We start from the raw sequence: 12,867 nt of genomic DNA, 5'->3' as shown, positions 1-12,867 counted from the left end.
GTCCATAAAATTTTGAGAAATGAATTTGACATGAAAAACTTTGTACAAAATTGGTCCCAAAAAATCTTACTGTGGAACAGAAAAACTACAGGCTGGAGTGTGCTGCAATCTTCTAGAGTGAATTGAAACTGATCCTGATCTAAAAAATGTAAAAATGTGTCTATTACTGGTGATGAATCTTTGATACGAGTATTTGAGTATGACCCAGAAACAAAACACCAGAGCAAGGAGAGTGGCACACTTCAAACTCACCACGTCCCAAAAAAGCAAAAATGAAAAATCAAAACCATGCTAATTTGTTTCATCGATAGTAATGGCATTGTCCATAAAGAGTTTTTGCCTACAGAAAAGACTATAAATCAATATGTTTACCGAGAAATTCTTGAAAGACTGCAGAAAAGAGTTGCCTGCACGAGACTAGCCATCAAAGACAACTGGATGCTGCATCATGAAAATACACCCCATCACACTACACTCTCAATTAATGAGTTGTTGACAAAGAAAAACTTTCCTGTAGTTCCCAATCACCTTATTCACCTGACTTGAGTCCCTGTGACATTTTCCTGTTCACGGCTTTAAAAAAACACCTCAAAGGACACCATTTTGGAACAGTAGAAAATATTTTTAAAAATGTAACCCACCATGTGAAGGATATTCCGGTTTCTGAGTTCCAACATGTTATGAAGTGTGGGAAAACCATTTAAAGCATTGCATGGCTTCCCAAGGGAACTATATTGAAGGTAAGAGTCCATGTATAATTGGATTGTAAATAAAAAGTTTTTCTGAACCAGTCTCATTACGTTATTTACAGACCTCATGTGTGTGTGTGTGTGTGTGTGTACAATTGTACTGAAATTAGTTTTTTAAGATTCACATTATTCCTCTGTACTGTTAAATTATATTAATATAAACCACGTAGTACAGAATATTGAGATAATTCATACCTTAACTTAATTTTATCATGAATCTACTTTTGCAGAATCCTGCGAAAGTAGATTCATGATAAAATTAAGGTAAGATTTGTCTTTTTTCAATATTTATTATTATAATATATAAACATAAAATATATTCTAGCTTGCCAATATTGCTGTCAAATTAAATATTTAGAATGTAGCTTATTACGTGATGCAAAGGGGAATAAATATAGTCTCCAATTGATCTTTATGTATAACTAAATACTACCTAAATAGCGTAACTTTAAAACTTTATGAATTCTGACTAATAATTTCAAGTAGTTTAAGAATTGCCATATGAGAGTCTGAAAGGAAGTTGCTGCTTTTTGCTCTGATGTTTTATTTCCACAGAACAATGTCAGGTAATTTGCAGTTCTGTTTTGAATAAAGCCCCTGGTTTTGAAGAAATCATGGTGGAGTTCCTTGTCTGTTCTATTGGAATTTATGTTGGTACTTTGACTAGGATTTTTAACATGATGCTCTTCGCTGGCTATTTCCCTGTTTGTTGAAAAAAGGTGTTCTTAAATTATTGTTTAAAGTTTGTGATAAGGACCCCCACCTTTAGCTCATCTTATATGCCTTTAATGCTCCTGCCAATTATTGGAAAGGTTTATGAGAAGGTTTTTTGTCGTTGTATTAATAATTAGTTGGATTCTAGAAATTTTTGATGGATGAACAGTATGGTTTTCACCCAGGCAGGGGCCACGGAAAACACTATTCTTAAAGTTATGAACATTTTTCTAGCGAGTAGGAGTATCTTAGGTATGTTTTTGAACATATCAGATGCTTTTAATAATTTGTGGTGGTCATCTGCACTGTTTCAGTTACAGAAGTGTGATTGTAACCAGAATGAGCTGAATGTATTATATAGTTATTTCAGCAATCAAGACACCATATCATAGTCTAAGATTCAGCAGCTGATTTCTGCCGGTTTTTTTAATGAAACTTGATTTAAATAAATGATTAATGATAATTTAATACATTACTGTCGGGTTGCCCAGCAAAAATTAGCCGCAGTTACCTTTAATTAAATACATTGTAATTAATTTATTTTAACGAATTGCAGTTGTATTTTTTTAAAGTGAATTAAACGTCATTTGAAAGAAAATGATGTGAAAAATGTAGAAAAAAATTGTTGCTAGCTCTCAGTCAGCCACAACCTTTAAGTTGCCAGGTGTAAACAGGTACGTTATTGTTAATTATTTACGGTCATCGTGTTTTTCAAAAATATTTTATACTAAATTGAACTTTAATTTTTCTTTACACCATAACACATGGTTGCCTGTAAAAAAAAATGGCTACAATTAGTGGTTGCCATTATTTGAAATAATTACTAATTACAAAATAAATAATGAAAACAGCAAAAAAGATGAGAAGTGTAAAGTGATTGTCAACATCTTTATTCAAAATGAAACAGTGTGCGCATTCCTTCTCTCTCATTCACACTCATCCAGACTGAAAGTAAATAGTTCAAATAATGGCAACCACTACTTGCCGCCATTTGTTTAGAGGCAACCATGCATTATCATGTAGAGAAAAAATTAAACTTCAATTTAGTATATAATTTTTTTTAAAAACAATGACCATAAATAATTAACAATAACTTACCTGTTTAAACCTGGCAACTTGGAGGTTGCGGCTGACTGAGAGCTGGCAACCACTTTTTTTTTTACATTCTTCACATCATTTTCTTTCAAACGACTATTAATTCACTTAAAAAAAATATAGTTGCAATTCGTTAAAATAAATTAATTACAATTTATTTAATTAAAGGTAATTGCGGCTAATTTTTGCTAGGCAACCCAGCAGTAACAATAATATAAACCAGAGTGAGAACAGCAGCACCAACGACTGGAGCTCCTCAAAAAGGTTACTGAAAAGATTTTGAAGCAAATCATAAAAGAAAAAAAAATCTTGTTTGTAAAGTATGGTCTATATTGTTATTTCAAAAGTTTATATTTAAAATAGCTTTCATTGCTGACTATCATGTACAAAAACATTTTCTGCTTTATTGTTATTTTTAAATTACTTCCTTTAAGCAGACCCATAAAACCCAGGAATTTCTAAAAAAATTTCATGCTATACATATTTCAAAATTTCGGATTCAAATGCTGATCATACTTATTATATTTCACAAGGAATAACATTCATCAACAACTTTAATTGGCGTAAATACTCATAACTTTTATTAGTGTAAATAATGGCATGTTGTTAATGAACCAATAATCTTAATATGTTATTCTAGATACAGAATCCAATATAATCATTTTTTTTAAACAGATCTGAATAGGTAGGAATGGGAATGACAGGAATCGGTAGGAGTTACTAAAATTAGTTACAATGAGTCATAAAGCAAATTACATGTTCGTCAGACACCAAATAATTTTTAAAAACCCAAATAGTTTGCTACCAGAGATTATTTTTTATATTGATAGCTGTCATTTTGAAAGAATGTCTTACATATCTTTTGGTTGTGGAGTGCCATTTCATTACCACTTTTTAAGTGTTCACTTTAAGCACACTAAAAAATATGGGTCAGAAGTTTTTTCATCTTTCAAAAGAATAGGATTAAAACTTTTCTTTAATTAAATATCAGTGTTCTGCAAACTTTTTTCATACGAGGGAGTATTTACAGTCTAACTTTTTCATTACTTTTTAAATGACTCCAAAAAAGTTAGTTAAACTGACCCAAAAAAAAAGTGGAAAATAGGTGTATTTTGGAAGAAATACAAAACATTTTTAAGATCAAATTTAATTTACAGCTGACTAAATTAGTGTGACATATATTTAATTGTCAATACAAAATCTATTTTTATTTATTTTATATATATAAATATACACACACATACATGTTCAGTTAAATATGATTCAATGTAATGTACGCAACTATGAGTAACAAAAAATAAAATTTGGCAGTTTGTATTTTAAAATAATTTTAAAGCCAAATGATAAAAAATGTAGTTCCGTAATCAACTTACATTTTGTGATGTGAATTATTGTTGCCTACAAGAACATCCTTCTCAAACCGGTTCATTAAGAAAATTTCTTTAATATTTGTCAATTCTCAGAAATTACTGCGTTTTAAAAATTTGGTCATAAATATCTCTTCATACTTTTTAACTACTATAACAGTTTGTTAAAAAAAAAGCCATTATTGACTTTTCTGTAATTTCTGCTAAATATTCTACATATATATGTGTTATATATTTTTAGATGTCTAACAATTCTTGAAAACTCTAAATAAAAAAGCATCATCTTGCTTTTTTTGTAGTTAAATGTCAATGAAGATATGTTATCACAAGATTGCTCTATAATACAGAGCTGAAAAAGATCATTTTCTAATGATAGATTTATCTGCTGTCAAGGGGAGGGTAAAAAAATAAGGAATAATAAATTTCTATTTTCTAATTATATATTTGTTTTTCTTTGATGAGATGCGTTTCAGTTTTACCAAATATTATTCTAGTCACCTAATTTTTTCTTCAATATAATTCTACCTTAAAGTTACAGATGTATCAATCACAGCAGTTCTTTTTCAAATTAATTTTGAATTTTAATTGATAGATTTTTTTACAGTTATTTATTATTTGTAAAATCTAGTAATTATCTTTTAAATAAAGATATAGTAATAGATATGATGTGAATAGATGGCCGAAGATATAGTAAAAGGCATAGTAATCATATTTTTTAAATTAACTTTTATTTAATAGAAATTTTACCAGTTTTTAATGAATTATGTTTTCCTTATTATTTTTATAAATGGTTTTCAGTCAAGAAAAAACTACCATAGATCAGGATATTTTCATGTTAAACAAAATTAGTGTCTGTTTTAAAACAAAAAGTATCTGTATCTAATCGGTTTGTTCCAGACCAAAATTCATATCTTGCAAGGTCTATTATTTTCTTTTTCCATAATGAGCATTAATATTTTTGTTCAGCAATAAAATGAATTTGTTTACTTCTTTACAGCTTACTAATTACAATTATGTAGCCTAATAAACAAATTACCTCAACTATATAATCATTTTTTATTACAGTTGTAATAATTTTATTTGCAATTTTTTTTACAAAAGACGTCATAATATTAATTAAGTTAGAAATTAAAACTATCCTGTCCGCTACAACCTTATTCATTCACAGTACGAATGTAGAAACGTTTTTTTAAATTATTATTAATTTATACTTATGAAAAAATTTTACGCTTTGCTAATGCGATTACCATTCTAAATAGGAGTACTTGCATATTTCTTTCTTTCATATTACTGCTTTTGATTTCTTATATCTGCGGTTTACGTTATCAGGTGACAGTCGAGTTCAAGTAGGCGCAACCCACTCCACACTCTAAAAAGTACACACGTTAATAATTTATCTCCTTTCTCCCCTCCATTTAGTACATTTATAAGTGTGTATATGAGTGAATTCTTCTTTTCTGTTTGAGGTAAAAGAGAGACAGATAAAAATGAGAGAGATAAATTGAAGAGGGATAGGTGCGGCGCGCGAGGGGGCTTTACGAGGAACGACCGACTCGGTCGGCCTACAATAGGCAGCGAGTGACAGTACAGTCATGAGGTGCCGTCCTACTTTTACACTTCATTACGTTACCAGACATTGTTCATTCACTAGTACTTTATAACGTAGTGTAGGAATTAAATAACCGACAAATCTTTGGTAAAAAAATTGTCGATTCTTACGTTTACGGAAGATTTATTTTGTGATAGTACTGTATTTCAATATTTTTATAATTTAATGAGAAATGGACGGAATTACTTTAACATTTATTTTATTTCTGAAATAGTAGTTTAAAGTATTGTCGAACGTTTGTTAATTTAGAATTATTATCGTGCAGTGAGGTTTTTATGGTTTCAAGAAACCGGTGGTCGCAGTCTTCCACTAGATTATTTTTATAATAAAGAGGATTATAGATATCAGCAAGGTCAGTGGTCACTTTATCTTTTATAATAGTAGTTGTGTGTTTTTGTGATAGTGTAGTCTAATAAATTCATCTTCATAAAAAATACTATTATATTCCAGCACTTGGGAATAAAAATTTAATTAATTTTTTATCACTTTATTAGGCTACCTTTAAAATCCGTATAATTTTATTTATACTTTATATGAATAAAAGTAAATTAAACGAAGAAATCTTTTAACACACTCAAATATTAATTTTACATACTACATAAGTTTTTTATAATACATTTTACTGACTGATGAAAATGGAAATATATTTATTTTATCTTCGTTTATTAATGCCTGAATATATTAAATTACAAGAATGTTTTCTATATCTTATTGTATTTAGTAAAATTTTTAACTTCGAGTTTACATAGGATAATACCGGATTTTCGTTCGTTACTTACAATGTAACATTACTGGAAAAGGCAAAACAATTATACCATCTCGGGAAATAAAATTATATTTTTAGGCGGGATTTTTTAATGAAATTTGTTACAAGATAACAACATAAATATGATTTACTCAATTTAGTACTCTATTTCGATACTAATCTACCTACCAAAAGAGACTCGAAGAGCTGATAAAATATAATATAGTTCTGTTATCTTATAAAACGTTTTTTTTTTTTAATTCGAAGAAATAATTTATAACTGCCGAATAATAGCTTAAATAGTAGATATGTTAGTATACTACCTCATTCGGATTATGTATATGGATTTTAAACAGATATGAAGAATGATAAACCTTACAGAAAAAGTATTGCCCTACATACTAGTACGAGCTACTGTTTAAAAATATTCTTCATCGCAGTTACGAATAAAAATGTTTGTTATTAGATTACTTTCTTTCATAGTTTTTAACACTGGAGCTACTTGGTTCGCTGGTAATTTTCAAGGCTAATTTGTATGTATATAACCTTGTTACAAACATATTTTTTAACTTAAAACAGCTGATAAGAAGCACACTTCATTAACTATTCGATAACTACCTATCTGCTAAATAAGTGAATATTATTTATAATTGATGAATTATACATAATTTATTTACGCCCACATTTATGTTTGTTTGATGCAACGGGTAGAATAACACCATTTTACAAATATCATAGCCTCTGTTTATGTACTATACTATATAAAGCCTGTGGTTCATGTTTGAGTAAAAAGATTTAAAAAGATAAAAATGTGTTTTCAAATGAAAGTAATTAAACAGTGATTGTAACGAAGGATTTTATAAAGTTTGAACAAAATGAATACGTATAAAACAAAATCTAATAAAGAAAATTTTTATATTTCCGGTAAAATTATACTCTTTTAAATGAAGTACATAAACGTTGCATTTATAAATTCAAAAAATACACAATTATTTTGCACTTACTGAAAATTTCTGTTTATTTTTTCTAACAAAATGATAAACTAGACTTACAACCACTAACGTCTTTTTGAGGTTTGTGAAACATTGTCATGTTTTTGTCCAAGTTTAGGTGGAGTTTGGGTTCAAAGAGTATCAAGAATTTATTACGATTAATTGTTGACGATTTATTGATAATGACCCTAAATAATAAAACAATTGTTAGACTTTGATCATGCGATTTAGCCTAATAACATTCTTTTTCAAACGATACAGACCTTTACCACATTTTACCATTTTTCTTCGGCATTACTCGTTTAATTTTCAGATGTTCTTTGCAACAAACTATGAACATATATAATCTCATTAAAATGTCGACTAACTTGATTAGAAACTACCTGGCTGTTGTGAAACTTTAACGTAAACGTGACGGCAAATTTTTATACTAGCCTATGCGACCTTGCCACTTGTAGTTAAACGATGTTTTTTGTTTTTTTTTTTGTAAATTTATTATGAGGTGGACGTAATCTATAACGTTTTAAGATATAATTTTGACTCCTTAAAATGAATTAATCCGAGACACGTAAAAAAAACTATGGTTTTTTTATTAGAAACGAAAAACCACATCCAAGAATTCGCTAAAAGTTTATTTTTAAATTATAATTAGATATAAGTATCTTTTCATTACAAAAGTGTAATTTATGTGATTTTGGTAAACGTTTAAGACTAACTTGACTTCATCGTAGTGTCGGAATTCAAATCGTAAAAACTATTACTTTAAAGGAACTCGGCCATTTTTTCTAAGCAAACCATTGTATATCCAAAAGAAAGGTACATAAAAATGTGCCTTATGCTCTCCATAAGTGTGCATGTCCGTATTGAATTAACAACGCTACCTCGTACGCTTACCCTTTTACATTTTGTACGCATAATCGAGTACAGATAACTCAACCAAATAAAGGCGAATTTTTTTAGTTACTACAGTAAGAATTCTATCGCAGGAGAATAGACCGTTCGTATGAAAAACTGTTCGTTTGCCTCATAAACCATTTAATTAATGGAAGTTTTTTTTGACAATAATTCGTCAACTGTTTGTAGTAATTCGTTAAATTTTGCTACTATTCTTTGTTCAGTTCCATGAAATTAGATTAAACTTAAAAACGTTTTAACTACTTGCTTTTTAAATATGTATAATAGTGTTTCAAAAGAACATCACCGATACATTTTCAAACAGATTGTTTTCTTAACGTTATATAAAATAATGCACACGACCTACGAGACCGATAGTTTCCTCTCATCCAGTTTCTACTACACCGAACCGGCTAAAAAAAAAAAAAAACAAAAAAAAAAAAATAGTTATGATAGCACTTCTCCTTCGGAAAAATTACAAATGAAAACTGATTTAAATCTTACAGTTCGTGATCGATATTAATATTATTCCCGATCAACTGTTATTACAAATGTAATGCTGCAGGTGATAGTTTAAATGTATGGTAAAGCGTAGTTAATTTTAACTGGATTCAACTGTCCTTTTAACCGACTTTCTTTAGTCGTTGGCCCAACGACTTTTACAACGAGTTTTAGCCGACTTTCTTTAGTCGTTGGTACAAGAATCATCGGCCTGAGACCGGAGAAGAGCGTCTGCCAAATGACAAACACCTTGTTATAAAGTATCTATATTTCAAAAGGTTTATTTTTAAATCGGCGATTTCTTTGACGATTGACTTAATGGTTTTATTTTTCCTCTTAAAATTTAAAATTATTCCGCTTGATTTTGTCTGGATTGCATACTTGCAAATTTTAAACTGAATATATTAAAGGAATTTTATTTTATTAATAAAAGTAAAAAGAAACGAAAAATAAGAAATTATATGACTAAAAGAAAAATAGATAATAATAAAAAATAAAATGCAATTAAAAGTTAAAGAAGAAAGTAGTGTAGATGTAATCAATTACTTTGCGTTTATTTGAATTTTTGTCTTTTTTTCACTTAACATTCAAGTTACATTACAGGCATATTGAGGAAGATTCTGCAATAGTTACGTACGTTGTTCCGTTTTACGGCTTTAAGTTAGGTTAAATGATAATAATTGTGATAAAGTAAACTGTATAAGAGGTTAAAAGAGAATCTAGTAAAAACAATAAAAATAGGTTCGGACGGAACAAAAAAAATTGAGTTGCAATACCATTGATGAACAAATTCTCTTTTTAATTAAAATAAATTTAACAAAACAATATTCTTATTTTAGCAGTGCAGTGTAAATTTTTTGAAAAATAAAATTTCTAATCCTCGTTCTTCTATTACTTCTTGAACTTTTCTGAATTGTTCATAACTGGAGATCGTTGACCATTAACTGCTTAACGGCTTTTCTAATCTCATTGAAAAAACCTTAAGGATTAGAACTTCATAAAACTCGGAATCATAACTATGTAAAATACCAACGTATAATAGTTTTAATTACGTAAAACTTAACAGAAATGAAAAAATCTGATGTGGCCACCACGTCTTCCTTGCGCGCCTATTAAATTACATTTACATTTTAAAAGTACATAAGATTTTATTTCACTAATAACTTCTGATTTTTTTTTTTATTATTGAACTATTATTTATTGTAAAAATTTGTTTATAATCAGAGGGTAATTAATAATTATTAATAAATCAATATATTTAAATTTAAAAAAGAAAGTTAAAATTATTTACTTTTTTTTTAAAAAATAAGGAAATGAAGTCGGATTTGAACCGATGTGCCGTCCCCATGTAAGATCCAAACATTTCATTAATTAAAATTTTATTTGGCTATAACTCTGGAACCAATGAAAATAAGTACCACTTATAATATATCGTTGAAAAGCTCTCAATGAGAGCTTATTACTGCAGTTAAGAAAAAGTCCAAAATTCAAATTGTTTGGAATTTGGGCTTTTTTGGAAATTTTGCTCCAGTTGATTGCAATCAAAAGGGAAGGTCCATAACTAGATGTTACAACATTCCTAAATCCAAAATTTCTAAATTCTACAGCTAATTGTTTCTGAGTTATGCGAGATACATACATATGTATGTATCATGTACGTACGTACAGACGTTAACGCCGAATCTAATCAAAATGGATTCAGAGATTGTCAAAATGGATATTTCTGTTCAAATCTGAAAACCACAATGTTTCGCGATTACAATACTTCCTGTACAAAAAAGTAAAAATACATACTCGTTAGCCTATTATAATTTCATCGATCGTACATAAATTCATCTGTACAATATAGCAACCTAATGTCATATTTCATCCTCACTTACTACAACATACTAGAGCAAACAAGCTTTTATATATATATATATATATATATATAATCAAATGAATACAATCTACCTGCCTTTAAATTCAGGCCAGGTAAAGAATACTTTTGTCAAAGATTATGAAATATTGTACATGTACTCTATTTTCTTAGGCGTAAACGGCCGTATAACTAGCCTGTTTGATTATTCACAGCACAATTTTAAGAAATTTAAGTGTGATGGAATCATATCTGCCTTTCATCCGAAGGTTCCATGTTCGAATGCCGATCAGGCATGACATTTTTCCCGTGCTACAGAATTCATTATCATCCAACATAACAACTACTATTATCAGACGTCAGCCTGTTGTTCACTTTCGTATAAATAAATGAAAATATTTATTTAATAACGCTTAGGATTCGTTGATCCGTTGAAATTTTATTTTAGCTTCCTACTCGAGGTTGAAAATTATTTCTGTTTCGGTCAAAAAACTTAGTCGTCCTAATGTTCACGTCTAGACTAAAACTGTGTACTTCAATTTTAAACTAGTAAAATGAAGTTTATTTTGTATAATTTAATTTTCGTTTTTAACAACAGACATGTGTTTCACTTTGAAAACTCTCTTATGAAATTATATATTCCTTAACTTACGACTTGTCCGTATCAACAACTTTGGTTTAAAATCGCTATAATTCTACCTTGAAATTAAAAAGGTTGTGCAATTTGCATTGCAGACGATCATTATCATTTAGGCTCATATTATCGTTAGACTCTAGATTCGTATGATCTGATCAAAACGACGATTTGGTAAAAAGAGTTAATACTATAAGTTTAAAATTTACATACTAAATTAAATAATTTAGAGTATCTAAAAAAAAAATACAACCACTTCGACTAAGTCACGACTGTATACCTAACAAAGTATACAGTCGTTTAATACTTAACAAAGTTGTAAAACGTTTTCGTTGTAAATTGGTTCAATCTTTGCTGTTAAATCAGAGCTAACGGTAGAAAGAAGGACATTCTTTCTACCCTCGGATCTCAGCCTCGGATCTACCCTCGGGCTCAGCCCTCGGATCTCAGACCTTGGAGATCCGAGGGCTGAGCCTGTTGAAAAGTCGGACAGAGCTAGCAACTTTTTTCAGCAAATAGGCTATGATGAATCGCTACGAAAACTGCTAGCTGTATTTTTAGAAATATTTCTTACAAGTACAGTTTTTTTTCTACTCGTTCTTTGTTTACTTATAATAATCAGAATAAGGCAAAGAAAAATTATATAAGTTAATTTACGGTAGACTGATAATATGAGTATTAAGTAGTTCGCAACCGATGCGAAAACCAGTGGCTACCTTAATCACGCCTACCTGAAAGTACATAAAATACAAAATTCTTCTCATACCTAAGATGACTGTCGTTTCTTTTTTTTATTTATTAATAATACATTTCAGAATCCATCGAAAATTGACCCAGACGATCGGCCTACTAATCAAACTCACTCGAAACTTTGTTAATACCTATCCAGAAACTTGCATCCTTGCCGCGGTCCAAAATTAATAAAACCGCATTTTAAATTATACAAATTGAATAAAAATAAATTAATTTCATACAAATTGAATAAAAATAAAAATAAAAACAAAAATTACACACTGCCATACAAGCAAATGTATAAACAAAGGCTTATGAAAATACTCACTAATTTTAAAATACCTGAATACAATGAGACTTCAAACAAAAAAAACGCACAAAATCATCAATCGTAGATCAAGATTACCAAAAACTAACAGCTTTCTTAAGAAATATTAACTAAACATTTGACCATGTTCTAATCCGGGTCAAAGGAACCGGGCACAAGCACAACAAATACATAAAAAACATTCCATATTTAAACAGAGTCCATGTTTACCGATCACCTAATAGGAACAATATAATATATTAGGAACAACATAACTAATCTACACTCGTAAAAAACGAGTTACGTTTCAACACATCAGAACATAATATACGAACCCACAACCATATACTAATGTACAAACACAGAATTCTACTTTCGGTACTCGTACTGCAGAAGCAAATATAAATGCACAGTCGACAAAGTTTTGTAGCCTTTGTTTCCAGGTCCTAAATATTTTTCTTCCTAATTTAAAAATAATATCAGAAAACGCCACTTTAAAAAACAGTTTCAGTAAAGAAACCCAAAAAGCGACTTGAAAATTTGCGATGTAAAGTAAGAAATCTTATTTAAAGGTAAATTTGGTTCGATTTGTTATTAAAAGTTAATAGTTTAAAAGATAAAATGACGCGATATCCTCTAAAATATGTTGATGCTACGTTATCATCCGTTG

At 29.3% G+C, this 12,867-nt stretch overlaps 1 protein-coding gene across 1 annotated transcript in view; it reads left to right on the top strand.

The window, feature by feature from the left end:
• Window positions 1–5,410: 5,410 nt before the first annotated feature.
• The window catches only part of LOC142323983 (putative fatty acyl-CoA reductase CG5065), a 102,472-nt gene continuing 95,015 nt past the window's right edge, over window positions 5,411–12,867 (top strand). Inside the window, exon 1 of the mRNA XM_075364450.1 lies at window positions 5,411–5,886. The gene's annotated coding sequence lies outside the window, so the exon portion shown is untranslated. The remainder of the gene's footprint in view (window positions 5,887–12,867) is intronic.

The sequence above is a fragment of the Lycorma delicatula genome, chromosome 1 (assembly GCF_047948215.1).
Source record: "Lycorma delicatula isolate Av1 chromosome 1, ASM4794821v1, whole genome shotgun sequence".
In the NCBI taxonomy this organism is placed as follows: domain Eukaryota; kingdom Metazoa; phylum Arthropoda; class Insecta; order Hemiptera; family Fulgoridae; genus Lycorma; species Lycorma delicatula.
Note: the sequence above shows the minus strand (reverse complement) of the source record. Positions and strands in the feature narration are given on the sequence as shown.